Below are 23,562 nucleotides of genomic sequence, written 5' to 3'. Positions count from 1 at the left end.
CCTGCACCCTGCAGTGCCTGTGTATGTGTGGGTAGCATGGCGTGCAGCGTTCCCTCCCGCTGCAAGGTACCTTTTAGCCGTCACGATGTCTGAAGATTTCTTCTTACACTCACCTGTCTTCTGACTGCTGGCTCTGTAAGGGGGGTGACGGTGGGCTGTGGGAGTGAGCACATAGCCACAGCTAGCATTCAGTTCCCTTCAGGAACTAATGGTGTCCTGTCAGCCAGAAGCAGAGCCATGAAACTATTCAGGAAGATGGTTCCTACTTCTGCCCCTAAGTCCCACGAAGCAGGGAGACTGTTGCCAGTAGTTCTCCCTGAAAATAAAAAACCTAACATAAGTCTTTTCAGAGAAACTCAGTAGAGCTTCCCTGGAGTGCATCCAATCTGCCTGGGCACATTTTCTAAACTGAGGACTGGAGGAGGGGTATAGAGGGAGGAGCCAGTTCACACCCATGAAAAGTCGTAAAGTTCCCATGGCTCCTGCGGAACCGTCTATATCCCATAGTACTGAAGTGGACCCCAGCATCCTCTAGGACGTATGAGAAATTGCGTCTATTCCTGACGTTCATACTTTCACTCAGGGTGTTTTACGATTTCAGCCTCCTTATGTCCCTCCTGTGGCTCCATGGGATCTGTCTGTTTTCCTGAATGCCCTGCAAGAGTCTCCATTTGAACCTCTTGAGTCAGTGGACCTTAAATGGCTCACTGTCAAGGTCCTGTTCCTACTGGCTATTGCCTCTACTAGGAGGGTGTCAGACCTAGGTACTTTGTCCTGTCGTCCACCCTTCCTGATATTTCATCGTAACCGGGCAGTTCTTAGAACTCGCCCTGGTTATTTATCTAAGGTGGTGTCATCTTTTCATCCTAACCAAGAAATTGTGGTTCCGACCTTCATCTCTTCTGGTTTGTCCTCCAAAGAGAGTTCTTTGGTTGTGATTCACAAACGTGGCTGGCCTGCGACTAAGCAATCCCTGGCTAGATGGATTAGAATGGTGAATGCACAAGCTTAAGCACAGGCTGGACCCCCAGTTCCTGCTGCTATTATTGCCTGTTCTACTCGGTCTGTTGGACCTTCTTGAGTAGCCTACCGTGGCGCGTCCGATGAACAATTGTGCAGGGCGGCTACGTGGTCCTCAGTGAACATGTTCATTAGGTTATATGCCTTTGATACTTCCGTCTCCCAGGATGCTTCCTTTGGACGCCAGGTTCTCATACCCACTAAGGCACATCCCCTCCCTTGAGGAACTGCTTTAGGACATCACCCGATGTTTCCCTGTAGAAACCAATGTACCCTGCTGCAGAAAAGGAGATTTATGGTAGACTTACCATTGTTAAATCTCTTTCTGCGAAGTACATTGGGTTCCACAGTGCACCCACCCTGATGCACCTAGCTTCTATGGTGTATGTGTCACGATCCGGGTATCTGGACGCCATTACTTACCCTTCAGATGCCTCCTGAGGCTGGCTCAGCGTTCCAGGACCGGATCCCATCCGTTACACTGATGTCCACATTCCTGCCTCCTCTCCTGTCACTCTGAGACGCGGTCACCGCGGCGCCATGTAACATCTGGAATGGCGTTCCCCGCGGCCTCCACCGCTGTCCCTGAGTTCCTGCATGCAGAGTGTCAGAGTGGCGATTACGTCAGCCGCGGCCTCCGCTGTGCCCGCGTGGTTTAGATGTGCAATCATCAGTCTGGCGTCTCCTGTCTCCTGTGGCCGGCGCCGCCATTGCTGTTTCAATTCTCACTTGGATTACAAACCAAACTTCCCTCCAAGTGTCTGCATGGGCGCAGCCATCTTGGATTTTGTCATCTGATCATTTCCACCAATCTGCTGTCTGTATTGTTAATCTGCATAATTGCCTAGCCAACCCCTTCCTTGCTGCAGGTATAAATATGCTGTGCCTGAGCAAGGAAGGCGTCAGTGCTTTGGTTGTCAAACCTAGTTCCTGTTTGTCTCTCTCCTGTGATTGTCTTCCAGGTTCCAGCTCCTGTCTCAAGACTTCCACCATAGAGACCCGCACCAGCATTCCACCTGCGGTGTAGCCTGACTCTCCAATCCATTGTGGATTCATCTGTTTCCAGCTACAACATTACCTGCTTCCAGCTCAAGCTTCCAGCAGAGTACAGCTTCTCTTAAAGGGCCGGTGTCCTTTCTACACTTTACCACTCTCCACCGGTATTATTATTTCTCCGCTCTCAAGTTCTACATTTCAGTTCATATTTCATCGCTCCCAAGTTCATTTATTATTTAACTGGTTCCAGCCAGTATCCACTCCGTGCTAACAACAGTCTGGTTCCAGCCAGTATCCACAGCAGCCGTTTTATCTTCAGCAACCCAGCCTTTCCTGGAACATCAGCTGGTACGATCCTGGGTTCTCTCCATTGCTACAGTCAGGCCTGGTAAGGACTTTCCAACTAGAAGATTATAAGAACTGTCTCACACTACCAGTGCCTGTGGCCCTTGCCACCCTGTAGTACCCAGGAATTGTATTTATCCTCTGTTGACTTTTATGTTTCCTTTTACTGCTGCTGTGTTACGGAGTTTGTCATAATAAACATCATTGACTTTTATCCTGGTTGTCGTGGTCACGCCTTCGGGCAGTTATTCTACATGTTACTTACATGTCTAGGGGTCTGATACAACCTCCCAGGTTCCGTTACATCTCAGCCCCTACAACTGAGGCTGCCTCCCGTCAGCTCAGGCCCTCAGTTGTGACAGTAAGCACTGACCTAATGAATCCAGCCGGAGACCAGGATCAAGCGGCCAGGCCGATGCAAGAACTGGCAGCCCGACTTGAACATCAGGAGGCTGCACAGGGCCACATCATCCGCTGTCTCCAGGATCTCTCTACACGGCTGGATGGGATTCAAACGACCCTCCGTGGACCTGGCACGTCCGGTGCGTCCACTACAGTGACACCAGCTGTAACCCCACCCACCTTACCCATTTCCAGTCCACATCTTCATCTTCCAACGCCAGCAAAATTTGATGGATCTCCAAGGTTCTGCAGGGGATTTCTCAATCAATGTGAAATCCACTTTGAGCTTCTACCTGGCAATTTCTTCAGTGACCGTACCAAAATTGTCTATATCATCTCCCTTCTCAGTGGCTCAGCCCTTGACTGGGCATCACCTTTATGGGAGAAGTCTGATCCCCTGCTATCCTCCTATACTGACTTTGTAGCTACATTCAGGCGCATCTTCGACGAGCCAGGCCGGATAACATCTGCTTCATCTGAGATTCTCCGTTTACGCCAGGGAACACGTACTGTGGGACAGTATCTTATACAGTTTAAAATCCTGGCATCCGAACTGGCATGGAACGACGAGGCCCTGTATGCTGCATTCTGGCATGGCTTATCAGAACGCATCAAGGATGAGTTAGCTACCAGAGACTTGCCCTCTAAGTTGGATGAGCTAATTTCTCTTTGCACGAAGGTTGATCTACGTTTCAGAGAGAGAGCAACCGAGCGAGGAAGATCATCTACTCCTAAATCTTCTGCTCCTCCTCCTCGTCAACCATCTCCATCCAAGGATGAGCCTATGCAAATTAGTCGTTCCCGTCTATCTCCCGCTGAGCGCCGAAGACGTCTCTCTGAGTCTCTCTGTCTCTACTGTGCAGCTCCGTCGCACACTATCAATGCCTGTCCCAAACGTCCGGGAAACTCCAGATCCTAGCTCGCCAAGGAGAGGGCCGGCTAGGAGTAATGATCTCCTCTCCATCTCCTCATGACTGTAACCTCCCAGTGTCGCTCCAAATTGCTCAACGTTACAGGAACGTCATTGCCCTCCTTGATTCCGGAGCAGCTGGGAATTTCATAACCGAAGCTTATGTTAAACGGTGGTCCCTACCCACCGAGAGACTGTCCTCGTCCATCTCTTTGACTGCCGTGGATGGCAGCAAGATTTTTGACGCAGTCATTTCCTTAAGGACTCTTCCAGTTCGTCTGAGAGTGGGAGTTCTTCATTCTGAGTATATTTCTTTTTTAGTGATTCCAAGAGCCACACATCCAGTGGTTTTAGGCCTTCCATGGCTCCGTCTCCACAACCCATCAATTGACTGGACGACTACGCAAATACTGGCATGGGGTCCCTCCTGTGCTGAGACTTGTTTAGCCAAAGTTCTTCCTGTTTGTTCTTCCTTCCCCAGGTCATCTGATGTTCCGCCTCCTCCATATCAAGACTTCACGGACGTGTTCAGTAAAGCCTCTGCTGATATCCTTCCTCCTCATAGAGAATGGGACTGCCCAATCGACCTCATTCCAGGGAAGGTTCCACCGCGAGGCCGAACTTATCCGTTGTCTCTGCCTGAGACACACTCCATGGAAGAGTACATCAAAGAGAACCTGGCAAAGGGTTTCATCCGACCATCTTCTTCTCCAGCCGGCGCAGGCTTCTTCTTCGTTAAGAAGAAAGACGGTGGTCTGCGTCCGTGCATCGACTACAGAGGTCTGAACGACATTACCGTCAAGAACCGATACCCTTTACCCCTGATTACCGAGCTCTTTGATAGAGTTAGTGGTGCAACTATTTTCACAAAGCTGGACTTGAGGGGTGCCTACAATCTCATCCGAATCCGTGAGGGTGACGAGTGGAAGACCGCCTTTAACACCCGTGACGGACATTATGAGTACCTCGTCATGCCCTTCGGATTGAGCAACGCTCCAGCAGTCTTCCAGCACTTCGTGAATGAGATTTTCAGGGACATCTTGTACCGTCATGTCGTGGTTTATCTAGACGACATCCTCATCTTTGCTAATAATCTCGAAGATCATCGTTTCTGGGTAAAAGAGGTTCTTTCCCGTCTCCGTGTCAATCACCTCTATTGTAAATTGGAGAAGTGTGTGTTTGAAGTTAAAACCATTCCGTTTCTAGGTTACATTGTGTCCGGTTCCGGACTAGAGATGGATCCTGAGAAACTCCAAGCAATCCAGAATTGGCCTATACCCTTAAGCCACAAAGGGGTCCAGAGGTTCTTAGGGTTCGCCAATTATTATAGAAAATTTATACGAGACTTTTCCACCATTGTGGCGCCTATCACTGCATTAACCAAGAAAGGTGCTAATCCGTCCAAGTGGTCCGAGGAAGCTACACAGGCCTTTCACCTTCTGAAGCAACGGTTCATCTCTGCACCAGTTCTGAAACAGCCCGACACCGACTCTCCTTTTATCTTAGAGGTAGATGCCTCCTCCGTTGGAGTAGGAGCAGTGTTATCCCAGAGGGCCAAAGATGGACATCTACATCCTTGCAGTTTCTTCTCCCGGAAGTTCTCCCCAGCTGAGCGCAACTATGCCATTGGCGATCAGGAGTTGCTAGCCATCAAGCTCGCTCTGGAGGAGTGGAGATACCTGTTGGAGGGAGCTTCCCACTCAATCACCATACTTACCGACCACAAAAATCTTTTATATCTCAAAGGCGCACAATGTCTGAATCCTCGTCAGGCCAGATGGGCACTTTTCTTCTCTAGGTTTGACTTTAATCTCCAGTTCTGTCCGGGTTCTCAGAATCGTAAGGCCGATGCCCTTTCCCGCTCATGGGAGCAAGAAAATGAGTCCGAGTCTGCAGACAAGCATCCTATTATTAATCCGTTGGCATTCTCCACGGTAGGGATGGACTCTACGCCTCCACCAGGGAAAAGTTTTGTTAAGCCAGTTCTAAGGAAGAAGCTCATGCATTGGGCCCATGCTTCCCGTTTTTCTGGACATACAGGCATTCAGAAAACCCTTGAATTTATTTCTAGGTCCTACTGGTGGCCAACTCTGAAGAAGGACGTTATGGAATTTATTGCCTCCTGCCCAAAGTGTGCCCAACACAAAGTCTCCCGCCAGTCGCCTGCGGGGCAACTGGTTCCATTATCTGTTCCCCGTCGACCTTGGACCCATTTGTCGATGGACTTTGTTTCCGATCTACCTATCTGCAACAAGTTTAATACCATCTGGGTGGTAGTTGACCGGTTCACCAAGATGGCACATTTCATCCCTCTCACCGGTCTTCCGTCAGCTTCCAAGTTGGCTCAAGTGTTTATACAAGAGATCTTCCGACTTCACGGTCTTCCTGAAGAGATCATCTCGGATCGTGGAGTACAATTTGTAGCCAAATTTTGGCGAAGTTTGTGTCAAGCCCTCCAAGTCAAGTTAAAGTTTTCCACGGCTTACCATCCTCAGACCAATGGTCAAACCGAGAGGGTGAATCAGGACTTGGAGGCCTTCCTCCGTATATATGTGTCTTCCTCTCAAGATGACTGGGTTCAACTCCTTCCTTGGGCCGAGTTCAGCCACAACAATCAATACCATTCCTCATCTTCTTCTACACCATTCTTCATTAATTATGGATTCCACCCTAAAGTCCCAGAATTCCAACCGCTTCCCGCAACTTCTGTTCCAGCAGTGGATGTCACCTTGCGTCAGTTTTCAAATAACTGGAGGAACGTCCGCGCAGCCCTGCTTAAAGCCTCATTCAGGTATAAGAAGTTTGCCGATAGGAAGCGTAGAGCGGTTCCTGCTCTCAAGGTGGGTGATCGTGTGTGGCTGTCCACGAAGAATTTGAGGTTGAGAGTTCCCAGCATGAAATTTGCACCTCGCTACATCGGACCCTTCAAGATTGAACAAGTCATCAATCCTGTTGCCTACAGGTTACAGTTACCATCCTTCTTGAAAATACCCAGGACATTTCATGTTTCTTTGTTGAAACCGCTGATCCTGAATCGGTTTCATTCCGCACTTCCTCCAGCTCCCAAAGTTCAGACTCAACGGGGAGTCGAGTACGAGGTGGCCAAGATTTTGGACTCACGTTTCCGTTACGGTCAGTTACAATACCTCATTGACTGGAAGGGCTATGGTCCTGAAGAACGCTCTTGGACCAATGCCTCAGACGTCCATGCTCCTGCCTTGGTCCGAAATTTCCACGCAAAGTTTCCTTTAAAGCCTAAGAAGTGTCCTGGGGCCACTCCTAAAGGGGGGGGTGCTGTCACGATCCGGGTATCTGGACGCCATTACTTACCCTTCAGATGCCTCCTGAGGCTGGCTCAGCGTTCCAGGACCGGATCCCATCCGTTACACTGATGTCCACATTCCTGCCTCCTCTCCTGTCACTCTGAGACGCGGTCACCGCGGCGCCATGTAACATCTGGAATGGCGTTCCCCGCGGCCTCCACCGCTGTCCCTGAGTTCCTGCATGCAGAGTGTCAGAGTGGCGATTACGTCAGCCGCGGCCTCCGCTGTGCCCGCGTGGTTTAGATGTGCAATCATCAGTCTGGCGTCTCCTGTCTCCTGTGGCCGGCGCCGCCATTGCTGTTTCAATTCTCACATGGATTACAAACCAAACTTCCCTCCAAGTGTCTGCATGGGCGCAGCCATCTTGGATTTTGTCATCTGATCATTTCCACCAATCTGCTGTCTGTATTGTTAATCTGCATAATTGCCTAGCCAACCCCTTCCTTGCTGCAGGTATAAATATGCTGTGCCTGAGCAAGGAAGGCGTCAGTGCTTTGGTTGTCAAACCTAGTTCCTGTTTGTCTCTCTCCTGTGATTGTCTTCCAGGTTCCAGCTCCTGTCTCAAGACTTCCACCATAGAGACCCGCACCAGCATTCCACCTGCGGTGTAGCCTGACTCTCCAATCCATTGTGGATTCATCTGTTTCCAGCTACAACATTACCTGCTTCCAGCTCAAGCTTCCAGCAGAGTACAGCTTCTCTTAAAGGGCCGGTGTCCTTTCTACACTTTACCACTCTCCACCGGTATTATTATTTCTCCGCTCTCAAGTTCTACATTTCAGTTCATATTTCATCGCTCCCAAGTTCATTTATTATTTAACTGGTTCCAGCCAGTATCCACTCCGTGCTAACAACAGTCTGGTTCCAGCCAGTATCCACAGCAGCCGTTTTATCTTCAGCAACCCAGCCTTTCCTGGAACATCAGCTGGTACGATCCTGGGTTCTCTCCATTGCTACAGTCAGGCCTGGTAAGGACTTTCCAACTAGAAGATTATAAGAACTGTCTCACACTACCAGTGCCTGTGGCCCTTGCCACCCTGTAGTACCCAGGAATTGTATTTATCCTCTGTTGACTTTTATGTTTCCTTTTACTGCTGCTGTGTTACGGAGTTTGTCATAATAAACATCATTGACTTTTATCCTGGTTGTCGTGGTCACGCCTTTGGGCAGTTATTCTACATGTTACTTACATGTCTAGGGGTCTGATACAACCTCCCAGGTTCCGTTACATCTCAGCCCCTACAACTGAGGCTGCCTCCCGTCAGCTCAGGCCCTCAGTTGTGACAGTATGGCATTAGCTGCTGGTCCCTTCTCCTGTCGTGAGAATGTGGTTCTATGTGACTAACATCTGCCTTCTCTTTTGCCTGCTCCTACTTTGGACTAGTTAACAAAACTGAGCTCACAGTGTCTGGAGGAGGGGTTATAGAAGATACCCCACAATGCATCCTGGAACAGCCTAAAGCTTTAGCCTGTTGGTGCCTCTCTGGATCAAGATCCGCTCTACACCCGATGTTTCCCTGTGGAACCCAATGTACTTTGCAGAAAGAGATTTAACAATGGTAAGTATACCATAAATCTCCTTATTTAATTTGTCAGTTGAGCATCCCCAGCTATCCCTGACCTAACTGAAAACACTCCCACCGCATCCCACCCCACCATTCTTTTTTTACTTTTTCACGAACTTAATGTAATAGTTCTTCTATAAATGCTGCAGCTGCAGAGCACCCATAGCCCACATTCACTAATAACACCCCAGCAGCACCCATACCCCAACAACACCCCAGCAGCACCCACACCCCAAATTCACTAATAACCCATCAGCAGCACCCACAGACCTCAATCACTTAGAATGCTCCAGTCAGTAGCACATTAACCCCTCACTAACTACCAACAACCCCCAACCTCCGAAACACATAAGTATAATCCCCCAATTGCCAACATATCCATTCATTGTTGCTGATAAGGAATATTCATGCTTCAGGGACGCTTGTGGGTTGTTGTGTGCTCCACTACTCACTACAGCCCAGAGGGAGCGTGTTTGCCACATGAATGAGAAGAGGAGCCGACAGAGGAGGTAGGGGCTGGGCATACTCTCCTATCTGTGTGCACTGCCTTCGTCTTATACAGTACTAGCTGAACTATAAAAAAGGGATGATTGGGGATATACTATTCAATAGAATTATAAATATTACAGTTTGGTTAATAAGTATTTTTTTTCCTGAAATGAAATTTTATGGAATTTTTAACAAGTTGGGGTACAGAAATAGAGAGGGGAAGAATAGGAAGGGGATTGGGAAGTACGCTGAATAATATACATGGTCATACAGTAGATTACAAAAAACCATGGTAAGGTTCTGATACATATCATAGTATACATATAATACAATAGACTGTCAAGTTACCGGCTTGTGGTGGAGAGAAACAAAAACAAAATAATCACATTAAGGTATCAGAGATAGTGCTAATAGGCAAAACGTAAAACCCCTACAAGTTCAGGACATCAGAGTGACATCTGACAGTTGTCTCATGGGACTTTAAGTACCTATAGTTGCTCCAGCAAAACCAACACAGCCATGGGCAGGATGCCAAGGAATTATAGACAGCACCTGCAGTTTCAAATTCATAATGAGAGTGGACCATATTTTCAATAGCTTCAATGGTGGGGACCACCAGAGTGCGCCACTGGCATGCTATCAGAATTTTGGTTGATATAAGTATGTGGCCCAGTATATAGCGGTCATTTGGTGAAAGATCACCAAAATAAATGTGGAGAATAGCTAATATTGGGTGTGGATTCACAGAGAGACCCAAGACCCTCGTAATCAATGTAAATACTGAAGTCCAGATATTATTTATAGCAGGACAGGACTGGAAAATGTGAATTGCCACAATTCTGCCAGCATAAGTTAGACATTGTGGATTTCATGACATGCAAGCGAGTCGGTGTTAAATATAGATGGTGAAGGAGTTTGTAGAATAGCTCCGTATAGGAAACACATCAGGAGAGGCAAAATCCGGATTGGGAAATAGCTCTCCAATTCTCTTCCGATAGCGTGCATTCAAGATCAACTTCCCATTTGATTTGGGACATGAGTTTCAATTTAGATTGGGGTTCGATTACAAGGTTGTACCATTTCTTTATACCTCCCCTGCTGTCTTTTTTAGAAATTATTTCAAATATGTGTTTAGGAATTGGCGCTATTCCACGAGATGGCTGTGTGAATCCTTTCAGCCAGTGTCTTAATTGAAGGAATTTATAAAAATCCTTATGAGACAGGGAGAATTGAGATTGGATGAGGTTAAATGGTAAGAGGGTGCCAGCCGTTACTTCCCTAAGAGAGGTAACCCCTCTGGACAACCAGGTATCAAACCTTATATCTGGGATAAGGGCAGTCAAATCCTTTAGGGAGAGGTCAACAGACGGGATGGAAATATCACTTTGTTTGGAAATGATAAGTATTTTTTAAATATATGATAAATTCATAAAAAACATACATTTGACAATATGCTCCTGAGGAATGTGTGGGCTTATCCCACACAGAAACGCATTGAGCCCTTTTAAAAAGACACCTGTTGTGTGGATGCTCTATATCTGGACCAGTGTATTATAACAAGAGAATAACTTTCCCACTTTAATCATTTACCTGCATCATCGTGTCAAGGAATCTTTGCCAGCAGAAACTATACGGATTACATATATGGAGTAGTATTCACTCTCAACCTACTGGTATTACCGTATACCGGATTTATTGGAACTCTGAACCAACCAAATATACTGTGACTGTGGTGGTTATTCAGGTCGCATCACTAATCAATGCAACCGCAATTACCCCCGGCAGTGGTGGCACAGCACATGCGCAGGTCCCATCCTGTGTGTGTGCGTGTAGTAAATGCGATTTGGTCACATTAACTGCAAATGCCTTCACCTGACTGACAGGCAGGGACTTTCACGGGGTAACGACTGAGCATTTTTGTGGTGGCATCAGGGAAACGGGCATGTCGGCAGCGTTTTTGGTGCGGCTGCATATCGAAACATGCAGCTGCTCCAATCGAAAAAATGGCAGCCGGGCTCCTGGCATCCACAGTTTCTGCAATCATGCTTTAATTGCAGTGCAAATGCAATTACAGTGTGATCGCAGTGGGTGGGCATGCTGGGCATCCATGCCCTGCGATGGGCGGCCCCCAGCATGGAAAAACAAGGATCGCAGTTTCTGCTAAACAGTATTATTATTATTACATTGTATTTATAAGGCACCACAAGTGTTTTCACAGTGCCATACGAAGGACAGTACAGGGAGACAAAACTTAGCATTACAGTAAATAAATAACTAAAATAGAGTACAGGTAACAAAGAGCACCACAATTCTCAAAACATAATACAGCTAATATGTAAGTACTAGGGAGTAATCATCCAACAGATGAGCCTTTACCAGCAGGAGAAAAAGCGGGTGAAGATGGTCGCTGAGTAGGATAGAGCTGTGAGTGAAATGTGTCAAGAAGAGGGCTTTGAAAACAAGAGGAAAGAGGGCCCTGAAGAGCTAACAGTCTAGTGGAAAGGGGCAACAGACAGATGACATGAGGTGCAAACAAGCGGGAGGTAGCCTGATGGCAGTATGTAAGCAAAGCAGAGATTTTCAAGGCATGATGGAGGAGTAGCCTCAGGACTAGGTTATGCATCGGGAGGGTATGCTTTGATGAATAGGTGGGTTTTTAGTGCCCGTTTGAAGCTTTGAAAGGTCGGGGAGAGTCTAATGGAGCAGGGGAGTGCATTCCACTGAAAGGATGCAGCATGGGCAAAATCTTGAACTCGATCATGTGAAGCAGTGACCAGGGCAGAGGAGAGGTGATGGTTATTGGCTGACCGTAGGGGGTGGGAGGGAGTATGAAGGGAGAGGAGGCTGGAGATGTAGGGAGCAGTGGAATTAGAGATGGCCTTATATGCGAGGGTGAGGATTTTGAAGAGTATTCTGTAGGGGCATGGGAGCCAGTGTAGATTTTGTTGATGGGGAGTGGCAGATGTGGATCGGCAGGAGAGGAAGATAAGCCTAGTTGCGGAGTTGAGAACAGATTGGAGGGGAGAAAGATGGGAGCAAGTGAGGCCAGTGAGGAGAACATTGCAGTAGTCAAGTCGTGAGATGACCAGTGAGTGGATGATAAGTTTAGTTGCACTCTGGGAGAGAAATGGCCTGATGCGAGCAATGTTGCGTAGCTGGAATTGACAGGATTGTGCCAGAGCTTGAATGTGGTGTGCAAAGGAGAGGGAGGAGTCAAGAGTGATGCCCAAGCAGCGGAGTTTGGGAATGGGGGAGAGGATGGTGTTGTCAACAGCGATAGAGATATTGGTAGGGAGTGTTGCTCTGGATGGGGGAAGATAATGAGTTCAGTTTTGTCCATGTCGAGCTTCAGAGAGCGCTCAGACATCCAGGAGGAGATGGCAGAGAGGCAGCTGGAAACCTGAGAGAGGACAGAGGGGGACAGATCAGGAGAGGAGAGGTAGAGTTGTTTGTCATCAGCATAGAGGTGGTATTGAAGGCCAAAGGAGTTAATGAGCACACCCAGGGAAGAGATGTATAGGGAGAACAGAAGGGGGCCTAGGACAGAACTCTGAGTGACACCAACAGGAAGGATGAAAGGTTACTGCCGAAGGCAGACACAGAGAAGGAGCGGTTAGTGAGGTAAGAGGTAAACCAGTCAACGACAGTGCTAGAGAGGCCAACGTTTTGGAGTGTGCGGAAGAGGAGAGGATGATCCACGGTGTCAAAAGCAGAGAGGCCCAGAAGGATGAGAAGTGGCCCCTGGATTTGTCCAAAAGCAGGCCATTGGTGACTTTCATCAGGGCAGTCTCGTTGGAGTGGGCGAAAGCCAGATTGTAGTGGATCAAGGATGGAGTTGTCATAGAGGTAGCTTGTGAGACGGCTGTAGACCAGTTGTTCAAGTAGTTTAGAGGTGAATGGGAGGAAAGAGATAGGGCAGTAGCTAGTGAATGAGGAAGGGTCAATGCTGTTTTTTTTGAGAATAGGTGAGACCAGAGCATATTTGAATGGTGAGGGAAAGATGCCGGTAGAGAGCGATAGGTAAAAGAGGCGAGCAAGGTGGGAGCAGGCATTGGGGAAGAGGGAGCAGAGAAGACAGGAGGGGAGGGGGTCCAGGGGGCAGGTTGAGGGGTGGGAGGATAAGATCAGGGAGTGGACTGCCTTATCTGAAGTGGGACAGAAGGAGGACAGGGTGGGACAGATGAATGGGAAGGATGTAGAAGTAGAAGCTGCAATCCTTACTGAATAGGGTCTTGTGTATTGAACTTTAAAGGGACATACTATTTATATATTTTTTCATTTATTGCCTAAAAATAGAGATGTGTGCCTGGCCATTTTTGGGGTTTTGGTTTTATTTTGTTTTTGTTCATGTTTTGGTTTTGGATTGGTTTTGCCAAAACCACCCTTGTGTGATTTGGTTTTGGTTCTAATTTGTTTTTTTTTTTTAAATCATAAAAACAGCTAAAATCACAGAATTTGGGCCTGTTTTTGTTCGTATAGTAATAATAACCTCAATAAAATTAATTTCCACTAGGGGTGTGCATCGGGCCATTTTCAGGGTTTTAGTTTTGGATCTGGATCTCCTTCGTGTTTTGGATCTGGATTGGTTTTGCCAAAACCACCCTTGCGGGCTTTAGTTTTGGATCTGTATTTTTTTTTTTAAATCAGCAAAACAGCGAAAATAATTATTTTGGGTGTGTTTTTGTTCCTACAGTATTATTAACCTCAATAACATTCATTTCCACTCATTTCCAGACTATTCTGAACACCTTACAGCTCACAATATTGTTTTTATCCAGTTTAGGCCAAAAGGTTGCACCAAGGTAGTTGGATGTAGCAGCAGAAGCCCTTGACTGTACACTATACACTGGGAGGAAAAAATATTTTTAAAAAGAAAGTATTTTAAAAAAAGATCCATTAGGCAAGGCTCAAAATTTCAGTTCACAAAAAGATGATTAAGGCAAAGAAGAATAAAAAAAGACAATATGTTATATTTAATTTATTTAATTTATTTATAATCAAATTCTTCATTTCCTCAAAGATATCTTCGATATGCAGAAATGCACTATAGAATCAGAATCATCTTTATTGGTCAGGTGCACTCATGTACACTAGGAATTTTTTTGTGGTACAATGCTTTGAGTGTGGAGAGTTTATTTATATTCATTTAATTTAAATGTATCTAATTTATAATTATTTATGATATTATTTGAATTAATTACAAGGTGGTGATAAGAAGAGTTATAAAAATAGGACAATAAGTTATAATAGGAATATAAGCTACAGATACCACACTCTGAAATGGGCGGAGCACACCTGCATGTATTCTGGGAGATAGAGCACAAAATATAAAAAAAATGTTTTTTATTTTGGGTGGACTGATAGAACACCCACAGATGGATGGAGCAGCTGCAGTCCCTGGACATATACTGGGATAACACAGCACAAAATATTAATTTAAATCAAAATATATATTATTTTTTTTATATCATAGACTATAGTTACAGTTTTGCACAAATGAGTCAAAAATATGTAGAAGTATTTTTTATATCACACACCGGCAGTTACAGGGTCACACAAATGAATCAGAAATGTATATAATAATTACAGACTGCGGTTGACTACACTGACAGCATCGAATAATGCGTTTATGTCACAGTACTTATGAAAATAAAATAAAAATTGTGTAGTACACTGGAGTACAGCACAAACACAAAAATAGCCCCTAGATGGATGGAGAGATCACCCCTTTCAGATACAGCAGACAGAGCACCCATTTCAAATACATAATAGAAATATATTTTTGGCTTTGGATCACACACACAGATATATATCAGTAGTGTACGGCAGTACTGGTAGTCATCACTGAGTGACAAACCAGTAGAATTATGTTTTTTGCTCTGGATCACACACAGAGGATATATAGCAGTAGTGTACAGCAACCGCTGTACTAATAGAGTGACGCAGCAATATAAATATATTTGTTGCTTTGGATCACACACAGATATATAGCAGTAGTACAGTGATGGCTAACATTGACACTCCAGCTGTTGTTGAATTACACATCCCAGCATGCCCTGCATCAGTTTTGCTATTTGGCCATGGTAAAACTGATGCAGGACATGCTGGGATGTGTAGTTCAACAACAGCTGGAGTGTCAAGGTTAGCCATCACTGCAGTAGTGTATGGCAGCCGCAGTACTAGTAGTCAGAGTGACACACCAATAGAAATATATTTTTTGCTGAATCACACACAGAGGACATATAGCAGTAGTGTACAGCAGCCGCAGCACTAGTAGAGTGACGCACCAATATAATTTTTTTTGGCTTTGGATCACACAAATATATAGCAGTAGTGTATGGCATCTAGGGAGATATAGGGAGATCATGTTGGCAAAAAACACTATGCAAAACAATCTTGTGCCCCAATTCTCAACCAACGACCCTCGGATCACACACAGAAGATATATAGCAGTAGTGTACAGCAACCGCTGTACTAATAGAGTGATGCACCAATAGAAATAGATTTGTTGCTTTGGATCACACACAGATATATAGCAGTAGTGTATGGCAGCCGCAGTACTAGTAGTCAGAGTGACACACCAATAGAAATATATTTTTTGCTCTGGATCACACACACAAGATATATAGCAGTACTGTACGGCAGCCACAGTACTAGTAGTCAGAGTGACACACCAATATAAATATTTTTTTTGCTGGATCACACACAGAGGACATATAGCATTAGTGTAGAGCAGCCGCAGCACTAATAGAGTGACGCACCAACAGAAAAAAAAATGGCTTTGGATCACACACAGATATATATCAGTAGTGTACAGCATCTAGGGATATCTAGGGAGATCAAGGCACAAAAAACACTAAGCCGACAAGCTTGTGACCCAATTCTCAACCAACGACCCTCAGTCGGTGTGGAAGGGCCTGAAGGCTGCCACCAACTACAAGGGCCCCACTTACTTCTCTGGCTCTAGCCAACAGCTGGCAGAGGAACTGAACATTTTTCACTGCAGATTTGAAAAGTCCCTTGATGCAAGTGACACTTCAGCTCATTCTGATGAAGTGTTGGTTGCTACGGCGGCTGTCCCCCCCCTAGCTCACATGGTATCATGCCCACTCTTCAGGTGGCGGTAGCTGAGGTAGCAAAGATATTTAGAAGGTTGAAGCCCAGGAAGGCATCAGGGCCAGATGGTGTGTCTCCGTCCGCCCTTAAAACATGTGCTGAACAACTAGCCCCAGTCTTCACAGCCATTTTTAACAAGTCACTTGAAAATTGTGTGGTCCCAGCTTGCTTCAAGCACTCGCTCATTATTCCAGTACCAAAGAAATCTTCCTCTTCTGGTAACTTGAATAATTACAGACCAGTAGTACTAACATCGGTGATGATGAAGATGTTGGAGTGTCTGGTACTGACTCAGCTGCGGTCCACAGCAGGTATCCTCCTAGACCCTCTCCAGTTTGCCTATAGGGCGAACAGATCAGCAGAGGATGCAGTGAATCTGGGTCTGCACTTCATTATGCAGCATTTGGATTCGCCAGGCGTTTATGCAAGGGTTCTGTTTGTGGACTTCAACTCTGCATTCAAGACCATTATTCCTGGTATTCTTCAGTCTAAATTGCGCAGCTCAGGAGTTTCAGAAACGTTGTGTGCCTGGGTGGAGAATTTTTTAACAGATAGAGAGCAATGGGATAAGATGGGGAAATTCACCTTTGGTGTTTGGTCGGCAAGCACGGGCGCACCACAGGATATTGTTCTCTCACCCTTCCTCTTCTCACTGTACACCAACGACTGCACTTCTGATGACAAATCTGTGAAACTCTTTAATTTTGCAGATGACACTAAGCTCATTGGACTCATCAGGGATGGTGATGAGTCTGCTTACAGGAAGGAGGTTGTGCGGCTGGCCACCTGGTGCAAAGCAAACAATCTAGAGCTAAATACTAAAAACAGTTGAGATGATTGTTGATTTTAGGAAGCACCCCCCTGCACTCCACCCACTCATAATTGCAAACAATGTTGTAAATTTGGTGGAATCCTTTATATTCCTGGGCTCCACGATCTCTAAGGATCTGAGGTGGAACTCTAATATAGATGGCATTGTGGGAAAGCCCAGCAGAAACTGTTCTTATTACAGCAACTTAGGAAGTTTAAACTGCCACAGGAACTTCTGATCCTTTTCCACTCTGCAATTATCCAATCTGTTCTCTGCACCTCGATAATAGTGTGGTTTGGCTTTACCTCAACCGACAACAGAAACAGGCTACAGTGAGTTGTAAGGGCAGCGGAAAAAATCATAGGGACAAATCTTCCAGCAGTCGTGGATATTTATCGGGCAAGGGTCACAAAATGACCACTCCCACACTGCCCATGACCTGTTCCGGATGCTGCCATCGGGCAGACGGTACAGCTCGAGGCTCGTGAGAACAGCCAGGCACAGAAACAGCTTCTTTCCTCAGGCAACTAACTTGGTTAATTCAGCAAACGCTAAGTCATATTCACAAATCCATTCTGTACTCAACTCGTATACTCAAATTATCCTTCATGTGTTCTTCCTTCCTTTGTGTTTCTTGTCATGTGTCATATTCTGTCTGGGAGCTGTGGTTATCGGAAACAAATTCCTTGTGTATTATGTACTGATATACTTGGCAATAAACTGATTCTGATTGTGATTCTGGTAGTCGTCACTGAGTGACGCACCAATAGAAATATATTTTTTCCTCTGGATCACACACAGAGGATATATAGCAGTAGTGTACAGCAGCTGCTGTACTAGTAGTCAGAGTGATGCACCAACAGACAGGGCCAGCTCCAGGTATGTTCCAATAGAGTGGCCGCGTAGGCCGCCACCCTTTATGGGTGCCGCATGCTGGTGCTGCCATATTGGAGCCTGGAGCCTGGTCCTGTAGGCTGCAGCAGCGTCTGTCCATCAAGGCCCGGCCCCGGCACCGCCTCCGAGTCCTAGCAGTGGCTGCATGTGTGGGGGAGTGCTGTCGGTGGGACAATGCTAAACTACTCTGTGCACGTTGTGCGGCACGGGCGTCTGACATCAGATGCCGGCACTGCAAAGCGCACACTGCGCGCACAGAGTAGTTTAGCTTTAGTGAACCCGTGGCCCACAGCACTGTCTCCTCATTACATCGGCACAGGCAGCACAGCCACTGATATGACTGAGGAGATAGGGCACATTGCGGGATGGATGCTGGCACGCTGATGCAGAGCCGAACAACACATGTTATGTGGGGACATGTGTATCTGGCACTGGGGGCATATCTGGAACTGTGGGGACATGTGTATCTGGCACTGGGGGCATATCTGGCACTGTAGGCACATGTGTATCTGGCATTATAGGGACATGTGTATTTGGCACTAAGGGCATATCTGGAACTGTGGGGACATGTGTATCTGGCATTGGGGGCATATATGGTACTGTGGGGACATGTGTTTCTGGCACCAGGGGCATATCTGACACTGTGGGGACATGTGTATCTGGCACTGGGGGCATATATGTAACTGGCACTGTGCGGGCATGTGTATCTGGCACTGGGGGCATATATGTTCTATATCTATCACTGTGGGGCATACTGTATATGTATCTGGCACTGCGGGGGACATGTGTATCTGGTACTGGGGGCATATATGTATCTGGCACTGTGGGGCATATATGTTTCTGACACTGTGGGGATATGTGTACCTGGCACTGCTGGGGGGCATATCATGTGTATCTGACACTGTGGGGGCATATCATGTGTACCTGGCACTGCTGGGAGGCATATCATGTGTACCTGGCACTGCTGGGGGGCATATCCTGTGTATCTGGCACTGCTGGGGGGCATATCATGAGTATCTGGCACTGCTGGGGGGGGGCATATCATGTCTATCTGGCAGTGCTGTGAGTCATATCATGTGTATCTGGCACTGATGGGGGGCATATCATGTGTATCTGGCACTGCTGGGGGGCATATCTTGTGCATCTGGCACTGCTTTGGGGCATATCATGTATATATGGCATTGCTGGGGGGCATATCATGTCTATCTGGCACTGCACTACTGGGGTCATTATGTGTATCTGACACTATACTGGAGACATTATGTGTATCTGACACTGCTGGGGGCATATCATGTCTATCTGGCACTTCTGGGGGGCATGTCATGTCTATCTGGCACTGCACTACTGGGGTCATTACACTGTATGTGTATCTGGCACTATACTGGAGACATTGGGGGTCATTCTGAGTTGATCGCTCGCTAGCTAGTTTTTGCAGCCATGCAAACGCTATGCCGCCGCCCACTGGGGAGTGTATTTTAGCTTAGCAGAAGTGCGAACGCATGTGCAGCCGAGCTCTGCAAAAAACAGTTTGTGCAGTTTCTGAGTAGCTCTGAACCTACTCAGCGCTTGCGATCAATTCAGCCTATTCATGTCCGGATTTGACGTCATACACCCGCCCAGCAAACGCCCAGGCACACCTGCGTTTTTTCAGACATGCCTGCATTTTTCAAACACTCCCTGAATTCCCCTTCCTGTCAATCTTCTTGTGGCCGTCAGTGCGATTGAAAACTTTGCTAGAACCTGTGCAAAACCACAAAGGACTTTGTACCCGTACGTTGCGCGTGTGCATTGCAGAGCATGCGCATGCACAGAAATGCCGATTTTTAGCCTGATCACTGCGCTGCGAACAACTCGGAATGACCCCCATTATGTGTATCTGGCACTATACTGGAGACATTATGTGTATCTGGCACTATACTGGAGACATTATGTGTATCTGGCACTATACTTGAGACATTATGTGTATCTGGCACTATACTGGAGACATTATGTGTATCTGGCACTATACTGGAGACATTATGTGTATCTGGCACTATACTGGAGACACAGTGGCGTATCTATAATGGGTGCAGTGTGTGCGGTGCACACAGGCCCCTGGGTCCAGTGGGGGCCCACACCACACACACTGCACCCATTTCTTCTAAATACTTACCTTTCTGGTGTCCGAGTGTTGGTCCCCTCCTCTCCCAAATCACAGATACTCATGATATGCCCATAACTGTCAGCCGCAGCAGTGCTGTTACTGCTCTGTCTGAGCTCTAGAGACTTGCGCATGCGCTGTAGACTCTGGCACTGTGCTCAGACAGAGCACTAACAGCGCTGCTGCCGGCTACGGGACGGGAGAGGAGGGGGCCCACACCTGGAGACTGCACACAGGTCCCCTCCTCTCTAGATATGCCCCTGTGGAGACATTGGGCCTAATTCAGATGTTTGCTTGCTAGCTATTTTTTGCAGCGCTGCGAACAGATAGACGCCACCTATAGGGGAGTGTATTTTAGCTTTGCAAGTGTGCGAACACATGTGCAGCCGCCCTGTACAAAAACAGCTTGTGCAGTTTCTGAGTAGCTCTGACCTTACTCAGCCGCTGCGATCACTTCAGCCTATTCGAGTCCGGAATTGACGTCAGACACCTGCCCTGCAAATGCTTTGATACGCCTGCGTTTTTCCAACCATTCCCAGAAAACGGTCAGTTGACACCCACAAATTCCCTCTTCCTGTCAATTTCCTTGCAAATGGCTGTGCGCATGGTTTCTTCGCTAGAACCAGTGCACAACAACGATCTGCATAAAAAGAAATTGGTACTAGAGAGCTGAATAGATTAAAATATATACAACACAATTTTATTAATATTCTATATAATCCTACTGTTGCAACATTCATTAAAAACATAGGGGGTAATTCCAAGTTGATCGCAGCAGGAATTCTGTTAGCAATTGGGCAAAACCATGTGCACTGCAGGGGAGGTAGATATAACATGTGCAGAGAGAGATAGATTTGGGTGTGGTGTGTTCAATCTGCAATCTAATTTGCAGTGTAAAAATAAAGCAGCCAGTATTTACCCTGCACAGAAATAAAATAACCCACCCAAATCTAACTCTCTCTGCAAATGTTATATCTGCCCCCCCCCCCTGCAGTGCACATGGGCCCTCATTCCGAGTTGTTCGCTCGCAAGCTGCTTTTAGCAGCTTTACACACGCTAAGCCGCCGCCTACTGGGAGTGAATCTTAGCTTCTTAAAATTGCGAACGAAAGATTCGCAATATAGCGAAAAGACATCTCTGTGCAGTTTCTGAGTAGCTCGAGACTTACTCGGCATCTGCGATCAGTTCAGTGCTTGTCGTTCCTGGTTTGACGTCATAAACACACCCAGCGTTCGCCCAGACACTCCTCCGTTTCTCCAGCCACTCCCGCGTTTTTCCCTGAAACGGTAGCGTTTTTTCGCACACACCCATAAAACGGCCAGTTTCCGCCCAGAAACACCCACTTCCTGTCAATCACATTACGATCACCAGAACGAAGAAAAAACCGTGAGTAAAAAACCTAACTGCATAGCAAATTTACTTTGCGCAGTCGCACTGCGGACATTGCGCATGCGCACTTAGCGGAAAATCGCTGCGATGCGAAAAAATTTACGGAGCGAACAACTCGGAATGACCCCCATGGTTTTGCCCAACTGCTAAAAAATTTCCTGCTGCGATCAACTTGGAATTACCCCCATAGATTTAGTAAGGGCATGATATAGCACTGCATTCAGTAAAAAGTTCCATATAAAGAAGATATATAGAATTGAAAAAAGTGCTGGAACTCAAGAGGTGTAATTCATCCAATTATAGCCACAGTCCAGGAACAAATGAAGCGAATGGAATATTTACCAATTTTGATTGAAAAAGGACCCTGTAGTGGCTTGGTTCAAGGTTCCACTTATTCCAGTAAACAGCTCAGGTCCAGGTTTGCAGATAAACAAAATCGTCAGTAGTTGTTCCTATATCCGACTTTCAGGCTTGATTTTAGGATGAAATAAATGAGAGTCCAGCTACTCCACCAACATGTTTAGCTGTTTCACACAGCTTTTTCAAGCTGGAAGTCGGATATAGAAACACCTACTGGCGATTTTGTTTATCTGCAAACCTGGACCTGAGCTGTTTACTGGAACAAGTGGAACCTTGAACCAAGCAATTACAGGGTCCTTTTTCAATCAAAATTGGTAAATATTCCATTCGCTTCATCTGTTCCTGGACTGTGGCTATAATTGGATGAACTACACCTCTTGAGTTCCAGCACTTTTTTCAATTCTATATATATTTATATGGAACTTTTTACTGAATGCAGTGCTATATCATGCCCTTACTAAATCTATGTTTTTAATGAATGTTGCAACAGTAGGATTATATAGAATATTAATAAAATTGTGTTGTATATCTTTTAATCTATTCAGCTCTTAGCGCCAATTTCTTTTTATGCTTATCTATTTGTGGGGACTAACTATCCCGATATTTATTAGGCAGCACCAGTGAAGGAGCTCATCATCAGCGCCATAAAAATTACTTAGTAATTCATTTCCTGCCACAACAACGATCTGCTTTGTAACCGTATGGCGTGCCTGCGCATTGCAGTGCATACACATGCGCAGTAGTTACCTGATCGCTGCGCAGCGAAAAATGCTAGCAAGTGAACAGATCTGAATTAGGCCCATTATGTGTATCTGGCACTATACTGGAGACATTGGCCAATATTTACTAATATTCGTGTTTGATTCGGTTTGTGCAGTGTTTAAACTCGTTTTGTATCGGGTGCATTTTCATGCAACTTTTTGAATCCATATACGCAAAGTTACGAAGCAGTCGACTTTATGGTTTTCGTGTTTTCCGATGTCGATGCCAGTCATTTTTTTTTGGGCACATTTACGGCCGTCATTGTCGTTTCCGTACGTGTTTTTGTTGTTTTTGCTGTTTTTTTTCCTAAGTTAAACGCGGCAGGGTTTTTTTTTCCCGCGGCCGCATTTTCACTTTCAGTTTCGTTTTTCATCCCCGTTAGTGATTGGTTGTGTTTCAGATGGTAGGAGTGTCTGTGCGCAACCATATAAATATGCCCCAAACCGTCCGCACCTCGTGGGTTTAGTTAGTGGTGAGGAGGAGGGAGGTTGTGCTGTGGAGGTAGGTGAATTTGTGGTTTGGTGAGTAGTGTTGGTAGCGATTTCTGAGTGTGGTATTGTGTTTGAAAGTCGTCTTGTCATTCCTGTAGTCTTGTATTTTGTGGTTTTGTTTCATTTTTAGTCCAAGTTATTTTTCTTTATAGTCCCTTGTCAGTGTTTGTGTTTGTGTGTGGGGGGGGGGGGGTGTGTAAGTGTGTGTGAGTTGTGTAGTGGTAGTGGAGGAGTGTGTTGTTTGTCTTTTTTTTTTCTGTGTTAACTGTTTAGACACACAATTATGTGTGACTCAGAGGTGGGTGAGGTGGAGGGTGTGAGTGAGGGGGAGGAGGTCGGTCAGGTGGAGGAGGTGAGTGTTAGTGAGGTTAGTGAGGTGGAGGAGGTGGGTGAGGTTGCTGCAGCAGCCTCAAGTGATAGTGACAGTCAGAGTGCTCCGCAGCCACGCACCAATACTAAGACTGGGCGGAATGTAAAGTTTAGTTTTGCTGAAAATGTGGCATTGGTGTGTGAGCTGATGAAGTATCAGAGGCAGCTATTTGGCCCTGA

This window comes from Pseudophryne corroboree, chromosome 3 (assembly GCF_028390025.1).
Source record: "Pseudophryne corroboree isolate aPseCor3 chromosome 3, aPseCor3.hap2, whole genome shotgun sequence".
In the NCBI taxonomy this organism is placed as follows: domain Eukaryota; kingdom Metazoa; phylum Chordata; class Amphibia; order Anura; family Myobatrachidae; genus Pseudophryne; species Pseudophryne corroboree.
The sequence above is the reverse complement of the archived record's forward strand: the minus strand, read 5'-3'. Positions refer to the sequence as shown.